Source organism: Zalophus californianus, chromosome 6 (genome assembly GCF_009762305.2).
Source record: "Zalophus californianus isolate mZalCal1 chromosome 6, mZalCal1.pri.v2, whole genome shotgun sequence".
NCBI lineage: Eukaryota > Metazoa > Chordata > Mammalia > Carnivora > Otariidae > Zalophus > Zalophus californianus.
The window spans coordinates 131,326,221-131,340,897 of record NC_045600.1 but is presented as its reverse complement, the minus strand read 5'-3'; positions in this window follow the sequence as shown (position 1 = coordinate 131,340,897).

Below are 14,677 nucleotides of genomic sequence, written 5' to 3'. Positions count from 1 at the left end.
TCCCTTAAGAAACAACCACCATTGGGGTGCCTGGGTGGCTCAGTCAGTTAAGCACCTGACTTTGGCTCAGGTTGTGATCTTGGGGTCCTGGGATGGAGCCCTGAGTTGGTCTACTTGCTCAGTGGGGAGTCGGCTTGTCCCTTTCCCTCTCCCTCTGCCCTTTCCCCTGCTTATGCTCTCTTTCTCTTTCTCAAATAAGTAAATAAAATAATAAAAAAAGAAACAACCACAGTTGTATTCTTCCAGCTGTTTTGTATACTTTTCTATATTAATAAGTACCTCCAAAATAATATGTAATATTTCCTAGCATTTGAACTTTTTTTTTTTGAGTGGAAAGGAATATTAGCTTTATTCAGGAAGCTGACTGCCTTTGGAAAAGGTGAATTCTTGTCCAAAAGCCAACTCTGAGTTTCTGCCTGACCCAGAGATTGCATTTGAACTTTTATATAAATGTTACTTGCTAGAAGTATCATTTAGTAATTTTCTCTTTCATTTAAGTTAATATTTTTGGGAAGTGCCCTTGTTGATATATATATAATATATATTGAATTAATTCATTCAAATTGTTAGATAGTATTTCAGCTATAAATAAAGCACAATTTATTTTTCTTTTCCCTTATGAATGTGCATTAATATTTTCCATTTTTTTTGTTTGTTTGCCATTACAAAGAATCTGTAACAAATATCATAGGGTATGTCTTCTTTGTTCACCTATTAGAGTCCCTCTAAACAGAATGGATTGGTATAGAACTGTTGGATTGTACAGAATGTGCATTTTCAGTTGCTCTAGATAGCGCCAAATTTCTGTCCAAAGTTGTATCAATTTGCTCTTCCATGCACAGTATACTCCTAGCTTTCCTTATCCTTTGTAGTATTTAACCTGTTAGAATAAAACTTTTACCAATAGGATGAGCATAAAATGGCATCATTATTGTTTTAATTTTTATCTCTTGGGATTACTCTTCTATACACCTGACTTGTCATAGAAAATGTTTGGATCTGGGGTCTGGAACAGGGGACATGGGGACTGGGCCAAGATTTTGAGGAGCAGCCTGGGACGTAAGTTAAGTTGACCTAGGATGGATGACCAATGGCTGTACTCACTGGCTTTCCAGCTGTGCTCTGCGGGTCCCAGAGAATCCTTGCAATTCACCCTCAGGGGGTCCTGCAGCAGGAGGGCAGTGCTGGGGCACAGAGAGAAGGCAGGCTGAGCAGGGGCTCAGAGCCTCTTGCAACCAGAGCGTCTTTGCCTAGATTGTCTCCATGAGCTTCTTATATGATTTCATTCAATAAAGTGTTCAATGGTTAAATAAGTTTGAAAACCACCAGTTTCCAGTAATAGTATAAGTGGATATTGGCATATTCTATTAGAGCACATTTATGGAATTTTTATGCTTAGTGCCTAGGAAACTCCTCAAACCTGTGATGTAGAACACTTTGGCTGATTTCGACAAAATGACTGTAACTAGCAAGGAGGAAATAATCTATTTCTTTCAAGGAAAAAAGAAGGAGACTGATCTCTTTGAAAAATGAATTTCTTTAGTCTTCCACCAGAGAAGAGTACCCGTCCCTTTGGGCCAGAGCCTCAATGCAGAGGGGAACAAATGGACCCAAGGGAAGTAAGATGAGAATTGTCAGAATGACTCTCATAATAATACTAAGATGTTTTCTGCCTTTTTCATTTTTATTCTCTCATGAGTATACAGTGGAACTTTCCAGAGGCTGCAAGCTGTGTGATATCACATTAGATAAAACGCAGAAGCAGACATGAGAATCCAGCTGTTTTTTATCAAGCCAAACTTCAAATAGATTTATAAAAATGTAAAAACAAGCCTACTCTTCTCACAGTTTTTTTGGTAAATATTATTATTTTTCATTAAAATCTGCTATTTATGTTAACATGTAATGGTTTATTTTTGTTATTCTAGAACTAATTAAAATTAACATTTTAAACACTTCTCAATTTCTAATAGTGCACATATTGACACATAAAACCTACATAATCAAAAGTTCTTTGGTTACTTAGTATCTTTTTGAGTGTAAAGTATAATATCTTTTTGAGTATATACTGGTTGTGAGACCAGTAATCAAAGAGTCTCTGATCTGATAAAAAGAGATTAGAAATTTACTGCTAGCTTTTGGTGGAGAGAGATTGGGATCCTCTTGTCAAATGCCTAGCTCTGGGTTTTGCCAAAGTGAACACTGCTATACAAACCTGCAGACCTCCCAGGCGGTGGCACTGGCCAGGAAGAAGCATTAGGGGTAATAGACATGAATGACAATTCTAAGGAGGAGAACATTGGGTCTTGGCCCTCTAAGCTGGGAATGGTGTAACAGGGTGTGTCTACCAAGGTAGTGAGTCTGTAAGTGCAGGGCCTAGCAGGTGATCTGAAGCTGCAGGTGTGCTGCACATCTGCCTGGTCTCCTTGGGACTGCAGGTGGGGAGGGAATTGAGGCTTCTTTACTCATCATGTCCTCCTCTCCTAACACTTGTACTGGGCAGCCGTTGCGAAGTTTAACACCTTGTCTTGGTCTTTGGAATATTTCCTTTCCTCTGGACAAAAATAGGACCAACTGTCAGCCTAGAGGATGTCAAATATGGTGTGATGCTCCCAGAAACTTGTCAATAACAGCAATACCCTCTGCTAGCTAAAGGCAATGCCCCAGAGCACTGTTCTGAGACCACCCTCTATGGGCATGGCTGTATATTCACCTGCTCAGCCATCATTCACCTGAGAGTTGCCAGAATAGAAAAGCTGCTGGCTAGATCTCTCTGCCTAGGGCCTCAAGGGACCCCAGGTGTGAGTGAATTTTTAGATGGCACCCCAAAAGCCCCAGGCCTCTTACTCAGTCACTGGACAGTCAGAGTATATTGTCTGGCAAAGCGTAGAGTGACATCACAAACCAGTCATTGTCTAAACTCCAGACAGCAGGTAATGTCAGAGGTTACCTTTAGTCATTCATTCATCTACCAATACAATCCTACAGTCAATGAATATTGAGCATCTACTGTGTGCCAGCTATCATTCTAAGTATTGGAGACACAACACTCAAAAATCTCTGCTTTTGTGTTCTAGGAGGAGACAAACACTTAGTAAACAATATGAATACACATAATAAACTGTGTATATTTAGCAACCTTGGTGGCTTTCATAAAAGCCATATGAACAAAGGAGAAACTATGGAAATCAGGTTTATATGCAACATCCAAGGTGTATGGATAGATAACATATGTTCAATGCCTGATCATATTTTATATTAAGAACTTTCCCCTTTATTTTCATGTGGCTAAGAGCCAGACTCTTTTCCTAAAAAACAAATAACACACACACACTCCTGCCAAGCACATGCACACACACAAAACAAGATCACAACTACAGAGGACAAGGTGACTTTGTATCTTGGCCAATCAAAAAGGATATGGGAGACAAAGCAAAAAGGCGTTTAGGAGCACATCCAGTCTAAGCAGATGCAATTTCATCACTGGCCAAAGAATTTTGTGCTTTGTCTGTGTAAGGACCCAAAGGGAAAGACTTGGGGCAAAACAGCCACAACCACAACCCAACCACAACAATATACATTTCTCTTTTGGGTCTCGGTGAAAAGCAAGTCTTGCTCATGAGGATCTAAAAGTCTATGTTGTCCCAGACAAAGGCTCCTCTCACCACTGCTACTGCTGTGAGGGAATTTCCCTGAGCCTGTGGCAGGTGGTTGGCAGCCCTCTGCTGTCCTCCTTGGCCCCACTCTGGAGCAGGTTCCTGTTTCTCACCATCACCATAACTGCAATAACTGCCGGTAAGCCATGAGGCACGAGAATTCCTGCAGACTGCCAGAAAACCAGGAGTGGGGCCACCTGTCTGACTTTTCTCTTCTACTTTGCCCATCGACATAGTTCCTTCTTTTGGTAAAATGTTGGGGTACCGCCAAGGTAGATGTTATTCGTTGCCAACTGATAACCACCCAATGGCAGTTATTTGGAAATGTCAGATACTTGCTTTCCCAGACTTCACTGCATGATCCAATCCTAGAGAGAGATCTGAAGGAAAGGTCTTTCTTCTTCTTCTTCTTCTTCTTCTTCTTCTTCTTCTTCTTCTTCTTCTTCTTCTTCTTCTTCTTCTTCTTCTTCTTCTTCTTCTTCTTCTTCTTCTTCTTCTTCTTCTTCTTCTCTCTCTCTCTCTCTCTCTTTTTTTTTTGGCTGGGACAGGCAGGAGGAGGGATGGGAGTGTTGGACAGCTTCTGAGAGAGATTTTTCTTCCTGTACCAGTCAGGGTCCCAGCAGGAAACAGATGGCTCACTCAGACGGAATAATTAAGGAGAATTTAATCAAGTGACTGTTTACAAAGTTCTGAGCGGGGTTAAGGGAAGTTTACAAGGGATGGTTAAAGAGATCTATTGTGGGGCTAGAATCAGCATTACCACCCTGGGACTGAAAGGGCACATGGGGAATGGTTATCAGAACCCAGAGAGACTATTTGTCACTGTGGGAGAGGGCCACCTAATAGGAGCCATGGCCTTCAATCAAGGTATGCAGCCCACTGGAGGAAAGGAGGAAACCAAACACAACTGGAAGGCAGAGGCCAAGGGAGGCTAAGGGAGGCTATCTAGTTTTGGGAAGGTTAACCTTCAAGGCACACAGAAGGTGGAGGAGGTGAACATAGAAGGGAAAAAAATACATATTCAAGGTACTGCCTGAAAAGAGAGGGAGAAAGAAACAGAGAGACTCAGAGAGCCCACGAGAGAAGACCTAAAAGAAGTATCTTCATCTTCCTTCATCCTTCAGCACCTGTCCTGAGAAACCAACTGACTGAAGCCATGGTCATGGTTTTCTACCTATGTGGATGGAGAAGGCGGACAGAATCTCATGCAAGCCCAACTGTAATGACTGGGCCCTGGGACCATCTCCTCCAGCCTCAGGTCATATACGAAAAATAAGCTCCTGTTGTTTAAACCCCTTATATTCAGGAGTTTACTTGCTGCCCCTAACATCTTAATTGATGCAATCACTTACAAAGAAATAAGGGAACTAGTATTTTTTGAGTGCATATTATGTACTAGAGCCTTTTTTCATACATTGATTTAGTTCTTTTAATGATCCCACCAAGTAACAATCATTGTTCTTATTATTCCCATTTTATGGATAAGGGACCCATCTCTCTCTCTCTCTCTCTCTCTCACACACACACACACACACACACACACACACACACACACACACACACACACATGGTGGGGGAGGGAGAAAGAGAGGTCAGAAGTTAAAGGCTAAGCTGGGATCATTTCTAGGACTAACTCATGATTTCTCTTGATACTCACTACCTAGATCCTTTGGGTCCCTGGAACTTTCCCTTCCTTGGGCCAAGACAGCCAGCCATCCTGACATTGAATGGTTTGTGTTGACCTCAGTGAAGTCTATCTGAACCATACCTCTCTTTCTCAGTAACTTCTGGAAACTTCACTCACCTCAGGAGAAAGAAACACCTGGTGTTACAAGTTTTACTTTATGATTCCAGGGAGAACACAGTCCCAATCACTCAAAGGGCCACTGGAAGACTAATTCTCCCTGTCTCTGAGTTGGTGAGGTATACCATATGCCAGCTCACCTCATTACTTTCATCATTGATTTAATAGTTATCTGTTGAGCCCCAATTATATTCCATGCAATATTTTTAGCTGCTTAGGAACCAGCAGGGACCTGACAGAGCTTGTGTATTAGGGTACGAAACAAACAGGCAAATGAAGATGATTTCACGTAACAATAAGTGGTCTAAAAATGTAATATGATAGACACTCAGGTGTGCATGGGGGAGACTTTAGATGAGATGGTTGGGAAAGCTCTCTGAGGAGGTGACAATGAAGCCGACACCTGACAATCTGGGGGGATGTCCAGGGAGAGAGAATGGTGGAGTAAGGGAGCTGAGAGCTGAGTTTATGTGATCAAGGACCAAAAGTAGACCTGTGTGGCTAGGGGAGGGAAGACTGAGAAGAAATTGGGGGGAGGCAGGGGCCAGAGGCTGTAGGGCCTTGAAGTCCATGGAAGGGCTTAGAATAAGGCACTGGGTTCCAAAAGAAGGAAAGATCAATTTTGATTTTACAAACACCAATCTAAGTGTTGGGTGGAGAACAGAATGGATTGGAGCAAAAGTAGAGGTTGGGGGAGTGGCAGTGATGAGACCATTTTCAGATGAGAGAGGGAAGCTTGGACCAAGGTGGTTACACTGGGGATGGAGAATCACGAAGAGATTTGGGGTGTGTGTTGGAATTGAATGTTGGTGATAGAAAGGAGGGGAAAATACTCCAATGGTGACAGAGCCTTTCAACTTCAACAAAACCCTTTGGATTGAATACTTCACCAAGATTTTGCCTGTGGGTGTCCCTGACAGCCGGTATCACCTTTGCATCTGGGCCAAATCTATGTTGAGGCACTTTCCAATTTGAGTAAGAATTAGTTAGGATTATAGAATTTTTGATCTTGAGAAGATCATGAAGATTTTCTAAGCCAATCTTCCTCCTTTATAGTTGAGGAGAGGGAGGTGCAGAAAGATTGAGTTGTACTTATAGGAGTAATGAATAAGGATTGGACAGGATCTCAGGTCTGCTTTTGCCTGCCTGGAATATTCTATGAGGATTTTTTTTTAACCATAAAATATGTTTTCTAAAGTGATCCTTTTTTCCCCAAGCAGACAACTGCATTGAGATAAAACAACAAGAACAACAAACAAACTGGAAAACACCAACTGAAAAAAAAAAAAAAACCATGTTCTGAATTTTGTGAAATCTCACCCAGTAGCAGTTCTGCCAGATACTCCAAAAATTGTGACAATTTTCATTGATCCCTTTATTCAGTAACACCACTGGTAACAGTTTCACCAGCTGACCCAGAAAAGGACAGCTGCCTGTCCATATCTGTCCAGATAAGTGTAGGACAGTGTAACCAAGCAATGCCAATTTGAGACACATTCCTCAGGTTGTACCTTGGCCAATTCCAGAGTATTGATATGTATGACGTCAAATGGGTAAAACACTTGTTCAGCAAGAAATCACTCACTTTCTGGTTGAGTATCAAGTGATTACAATGCCAGTCATAAGGGCTCATCAGACAGGGTTGAGAAAATATGTTGATAATTTTTAGATCTCTTGATTACATAATTAGATGATCAAGCAATGCCTACTATATTTGGTGTGCCTATTATGTGCTTGGTGCTTTATATAACTTAACTAATTCGAACATCCTTATAATAACTATGTGAAGTGGGACAGAAGGAAACATTTGCTCACATTTTCCTTCTCTCCCACCCTTGTCATGTTCACTATGGGCGGAAATACTTTCCTTTGCCATTGATGTGGGCTTAGCCAAGAAACTTGCTTTGGTTATTCGTATGTGGGTAGAAGTGTCAATATTCCGCCTAGGAACTAAGGCTGTAAGAGGCTTCATGTGTTTCTCTTCATCTCACGGGAGTTTCTGACCTCTTTCAGGAGAAGAGTGTACCCCAGATCCCAGAATGAAAACATGGAGAACAAACCTTCACCTCACCCAAGGTCTGTAGTCCATTGAGCTCAGCCAAATCCAGCTAGAATCAGCTGAACCTTAGCCAACATACAAACTCATGGGTGTGAAATAAATTATTGTGCTGGGAACCACTGAGATTTAGGAAATGTTTGTTGCAGGACACTGTCACAATAGCTGACTGATACACTAAGTGTACATTGTTATTCATGTTATACACGACGAAACCAAGTCTTGGAGATATTAATGGTCTGCCTCAGTTTACGGCACTAAAAGGTGGCTCAGGTCAAATTGGGCCCTTCAAATTTTTGTGCTCTCTTCACTCAACAAAATGTGTTCTCTCCTCTCCCCCACATGAAGAGGGACAGAGATTTTATCATTTGTTCCGTTATTTTTCTTTGTTGCTGGCATTCTCATTTCTTGTAAGGTCTTTATTCTCATAAGAACCACACTGTGGCACAAAGTGAAAGACATGGTAAGTATAGAGATTGATATAAAAAGTTACCTACAAATTTTATGCGTCATTTCTACACTCAATTATATGGTGAGTCATGAGTGAGAAACAATCTTTCTGTTTTGTGGAAATATTGAATTTAGCCTTTAAAAATTAGCACAGTATCTATTCATGATGTACAATATTGTCCAGAGAGGTGAATATTATTCTCCTCAGTTCAGGGAATAAATTAAGACAGATGGGTGATTCACTTACTTTTACCTCATAGCAAGGTAATATATTGATTTTTCCCCTTCTCTTTCCTTTTAAATCTAAAGGAAAACTTCCAATAAAACCTAATTACATCACTCTGATTCTGAACCCTTCTAGAAATTACAGAGCTATCAATATTAAGTACATTTGCACCAATTTACAAATCTACTTGGCCCAGGCATATGCTTAACGCCACTTTGATTTTTTGTGTAGTTGAACTCTAGAAGATGGTGTAACATGGATTTTCTGATTAGCTTATGCTAAGTTAGTTGAGATTTTAAAATGCGAGATGGGAATTGGGCTGATACTTAAAGATAAATGCATTCACATAAGAAAATGGCAAAAAAAAAAAAAAAAGTGAAAAAGAAGGCAGTTCTGCCCAAGGAGACCAACCCAGAGGGTGCAGATTTTCGGAAAAATGTGGGTGCTTGGATGGTGAGGGTTATGAGGCGGTTCCAACCTGTCACTTGGTACAGAAACGATTCCAAGTCCCCACATTCCTTCACATTCAGATTCAGAGGACCTCCAGGTGAAATCACCTCAAACACTCAATTCAAAAATGAACTGGGAGGATGCTAATCAGTCACAGTGATGACAGTGACACAGATCGTCCCTCACTGGAGATCAGGACTGTGCTGTACACGGAGACCTCAGGCCACAGTCCCTCCATTCGATGCCCTGTTCTTTTGCTCCAGGAGAGGCACACAAAGGGGAGAAGGAAGATGGCCAGTCTCTGAAATGAGATCTCATGCTTGGCAGTGCTGGTAGAGAGCTTTCATCTCGGAAACACAGGGTGGGGAAATCATCACAGCTGAAAAGAAGAAGCAAAAGGCTGGACCCTCACGGTCTGCTGACTTCTAATCCTGGCTCTGCACTGCCTCATTAAGAGACATTAGGCAAATCCTCCATTAGCTGCCTCTCATAAAGAGGAGGAGGTGCTGAGAGACAGGAGGCTGACACACACAGCCCTGGCTTTTGAAAAGGGGGAAAGGGGATTTTGCAAACTATAGACCTGTGAGCTTAATGTCAATCCTGAGTGAAATTCTAGAATGCATTATTGAGAAGATGGTTTGTGAGCCCTTGACAAAAGGAAGTGGTGGTCTTAGAAACCAGGACGGATTCGCTGAGAATGAATTTTGCCAGATTAATAACTTCATTTCCTTTTTGGATACAGTTACAAGTCAGGGAGATGAAGTGTGCATGGATTTCAGAAAGACAACGAGGCAGTCCCTCGCTGGAGCCTTATAAAATAAGATGGGGAAATGCAAATAAGGTGCTAGTGAAATTCGGGGCTGGTGGATTGGTTGCTTTTTAGAGTGCTGCATAAAGTATTGCTATTCGCCTTGAGGGTGGTCTCAGGCTCTTTTCAATCCAATAGGACCTGTCTAGTTTCTGTTGGTGAGAATGGCTACACTCGGTGGCCATTTGATCCAGAACTAAACCTACTACCAAAGTGAGGGTGTGTCTTGGCAAGCAGATCTCCCAGGGGCTGCAACAGAAGCAGGTCACCTGGGAAAGGCTTTGGCAGCAGAAGCTCAGGTCAGTCAGCATCAAGGTCTGCCAGTGGGGCCTGATTAACACAAAGTTAAGTAACGGTTAGTGGATAGTCACTATCTGTGTTTTCTCAGCACCTATTCCTTTATGTTGTGAGAAGCTCAAGTCTTCATTTAGAGATCCACCATATCCCTATTTTGTGCGCATGTGGTTCCTCTGGAGTCCCACCTCTGATGCTAGGAAATATCACGTGACCGGGTGTGGCCATTCAAAGCAGCAGATCTAACGAGAGACAGTGATTGGCTCGGGGGTGTTCACTCCGAATGGCTAATCAGAAACAAGGAGACAGGTATTCAGCACTTTTGATTGAGCTGTGTAGGAATTGGATTTACTACTCCCTCTGCTCCAGAACATGCTTGATGTTGTGATAATGTGGGTCCGGTGCCCTCAGTGGAGCCTGAGAATGAAGCTATTGTAGGAATAGACACAGCCCAAGAACTGGAGAGAAGACAAATCCTGATGATACCGTCATAAATTCCCTTTCTTGCTTAAATCTCTGTGTGTAGAATTTTCTATTATTTGTAGCAGGAGGCCTGATTGATATGTGGAATCTTTCATGCTTGTCAGTGAGAAACTCAAGAAGAGGCGATGATAAGAGCTATGGCAGGCAGCAAATACCAGAAAAGTAGAGTCCTTATTACCATGCTTGGTTTGGGGAGGAATTTGGTCCAGAAGAAAAGAAGGAAGGGGGAATGCAACAACACTCTGTTCTCATCAAGTCCTGTGTCATTTTACTCTTCCAAGACACAGGAAGCCTTCCCTGCTGTGGGGTGGGGGCCTTTTGCCATGTTCTGACCACTGGTGCCATGGGAAATGACTTGTGTGATTTCTGGGAGGAAGCACAACAGGGCAAGTGTGAGCTCCCTGTGCTCTCTCTCTTGCCATGGTGACTGTGACAGCCATATGCTCAAATGGTAGCACTGTGAAATGGAATCTGTCCGCAAGTGAACTCTCCAACTTTGCCTAAGTGTGAGATGAACTTGGGTGTGAGCTTTAGGGGTTCATTTGTTCCCACACATAGCCTAGCTTAATCAAACTAGCATGCAACTCATATACTAGAAACTGATTACCAACCCAGGGACCAGAATACCAAGGAATTAATCTGAAGTCCAGGAGATCAGAGTTGGATGATACAGGTTGAGCTGAGGCTCAGATCCTGAGGATGAAGCTCCTTATAAGTCTCTTTTCCAGGGTCTGGATTGGTTCTAGAGGCAGAGATGAGGGGCTAAGATGATCCACTAATGAGGAGTCAAAAGAGTTTCAATTTGTGGGAGAAGAGGAGCTTAAAACCAAGCCATGAAAGATTTTCCTTCCATGGAAGGGGTAAGATCATGGATGTCCAGCTTCACACATTCAAGAATAAAACAAGGGCAGAAGGGGAAATGACTCTTTTCCATGATAGATTGCAGGATCCCCAAATGTCCTAGCAGGCTGGACCATGGTCTTAACATAAGCTTTAATGGGGATAAAGTCCTGCACCTAGATCTTAAAGCTACTGTTTTAGTGTGACATGGGTTATAAACAACCCATACAAAAAGACTTGGAGCTTCATTTCCGCTAATTTTGTCATGAGTCAGCAGGGCAAGCAGGCAGTCAAATCCTAATACTATCCTATGCTACCTTAGGAGTAACTTGGCATTTCTCAGAAGGGATGTGCTAGCCTTACCTTATTTATTTATTTATTTATTTATTTATTTATTTATTTATTTAACAGAGAGAGACACAGTGAGAGAGGGAACACAAGCAGGGGGAGTGGGAGAGGGAGAAGCAGGCCCCTTGCAGAGCAGGGAGCCCAATGCAGGGCTCGATCCCAGGACCCTGGGATCATGACCTGAGCCGAAGGCAGACGCTTAATCACTGAGCCACCCAGGCACCCCTAGTCTTACCCAATTTAAAAGCTAGATCACACATAGAGATTCTGTTTCATTTTGGCTTCACATTCTATAAAGGACTGTGAAAAGTTGCTACAACTTTGAAGACAAACATTCCAGATGCTTAGCATTTCTTTAACAACTACTATTGAAAATTTATTGATCAGCTACTATGCCCTGTAGCATTTACAGAGAACTTGCTCTGTGCCAGGCACAGTGTTAAGTCTTGAGGATAAAGGATGAGTAGGAAATGGTTCCCGCTCTAGAAAATCTTGGGTTTTGAGGCTAGGATCTCACATCATTAGTTACAGAAAGTGTTCAGGAGGAAAACAAAAGGGAGTTTAGCTTGAAGGAAAGAAGACTTAAATAGAGAAGCATAATTACTGTCTTCTGATGGTTTCAGGGTTTTTATATAAAAGACAGATTTAACCAGTCCTACAGGACCCTAGTAGGCAGAGTTTCAATGTAAGGGTAGAAATTCAGCTTATTTCATGGAGGCACAAAGGGAACTGTCTTAAAATAAGAATGTTTGCTTTGGGCAATACTGAACTCCCTGTTGTTAACAGTATTCAAGTTGATATTGGGTGACTGATTAGGGAATTAATAGAGCATTCAACATTCAAACCCTGGCTCCTCTTGATTTGGCTAGTCGTTTAATTTTTTAGTTTTTTCATGTGTAAAATGGGTTAATAATATACCCAACTCAGAGAGTCGATGGGAAGATCAGTGGAATCATGCTCGAGGAGGGCCAAGCCTAGTGGCAGTTCAGTTAACGCTCTCACAGTGGCCCTGATGCTAAAGAGGATGACATGGTAGTGGACTTCTGAACACCCAAGGAAGCATGGGATTGGACAGCACAACCTCTGAGATCCTTTCCAATTCTGAACTTTTATGAGTTTATGATTCTGTACCTCAGTTTGCTTATCTGTAATAAGGAAAGAAGGCTTTGTCAAGTCCCCAAAACCAAAGTAACTCCACTGTTGCCTGGGTCCTGCAGACACACATCTCATACAGGATCCCCAACCTCTGACCAAGGTCCCCTCCTACATGAGCATCCCTCTCCACCTAGCTTCACCTTGCCAGTCGAGTGTGTGTCTGAGGCCTGACACTGGCCTCAGAGCTGAACATACATGGAGGTTTTGTATTCCCTATAATCCCTAGTAAGTCTTTGTGAAAGACTTGAAACTCCAGCTAGCTTATCACAGCCCCTACTGGTTTGGCCAGAAGGAATCTCTCTTTTGGTGTAAACTTTACAACAGCTGCCCAGAGATAAGTACAAGGGCCCCTGGTTAGAATCTGAGCTCTGTCAAAGAAGCTACATACCTAGAAGCCTGACACTTCAGATGAAGGTGCTCGAATTTGACTTGTTAGCAATTGACTCAAGAAAAAGGCACAGGATCTTTAACTCCTTCTGTGAGTCTTCCACATTTGGAATTCTCTACCTCAGGGACAAATATTTCTCCAGTAACATTGATGTTCAACATCAGTAGCAGGAGATTTGAAGGTGCCCAAATTCGCAATGCCAGTAGAAATGGAAGGTTGGTGAATGCTCCTTCTCATCATGCAGCATGATCCTGTCAATTTAACTCTGTCAAACAGGCTAGCATTGACGTTTGATCGCACAACCCTAACCATCAACAGACCCCGAGGTTCCCTCCTTCCCTCAACATCATCTTCCTCCAGTGAAAAATGGAAGCAGTCAGTGTGAGTGAAGGCATCTCCAGAACTTGCTGCAGGAGGCAGTTGAATCAAAAGGTTTAAGATGAGAAAAGTTCCCTTTTCCCCATATGTTGAGGTTTTCTTTAGCCTAGGGAGCAAAAACTCTTTCAGGGCTGGAACAAGCGCATACATTCTGAATTATTTGCCAATGAACATTGTGCATTTGCAACCCGTCTGCTCCTTAAGTAGGAAATGTCAGAAAATTTCCCAAGTGCCACTGGTACCTAGAGTCACACACAATAGATTTCTTAATGTCCAAAGCCTCTTATTCAGCAGAGAATAAGCATATATTATGCTGTATAGATTTTTTTTGGTCTGTATAAGTCACAGTTATGGAATATTTGCAGGCACAGAGACAAACAATTCTCTTTTCACTGTGCTTTATAATTCTCCAAAGGTGGTTATTAATACGTGTCAGAACAAGGGTAACTTTGTAAGCTCACAATCCCTGCAGCAACGCCTCCTGGCCCTTGATTGTTTAGGTCTGCTAATGTAACCACACTGGGAAAATGTTTTAAATGCGCTAACACTTCTAAATGCCATTTTCCCATCAAAATATTTTCCCTTATTTGGTCCACCAAGCTAATGCATTTATGTGACACCTACATTAACACTGCAGTCACTTCGCACCTTGACCCCTTCCTTCTAGTCAAAGCACGCTCTGAGGCTGTGGAGTACAGGCCTCCGAAAAAGAGGGAGACAATTAGGTAAAAAGTAATACCCGCGTTTGATGGTCTTTGTTGATTGAATAACCGCTAAAGTGGCTCCCGAATTGTATGATGTATTAGGGCAACAAGTAAGAAAATAAGTGGCCAGGATCCGTATCTATATCTCTATCTGTCTAATGGTACTCTGGGTTCATCATTTCAGTCCTGTGGGTAAGAGAAATCCTTGGAACCCACTGTTTAGCATCCTAATCTCATATGAACTCATGGGCACTGGACTTTGTATCCATAATCTTTGCCTTGTAATTCCAGTAACCTAATTGAGCCAGGGAAATAACAATGGAAAACGTGTCTAGAATTGAAATATGATCAGATAGTGGAGGTAATAGGAAATATAAGCCCTTCTCTTTTCCATTTACTTTGTGTTTGGTTTATATGTGAATCTATGTGGGCATGGGGGCCTGGAATACCCTGCGTTTGTTTGCTATAAGCAAAATGCCGATATCGTCTGCAGGAAGGAAAGTGGAGATGTTGAGAAGCAGTTGGAGGTTGCAAGGAGAGAAAGTGATGCTGGCCAGTCACCATCCTCCAGGACTCCATGGTTTAGCATCTAATATATGCTTGGGTGTTGGAAACACAAAGAAAAATAATACCTAGA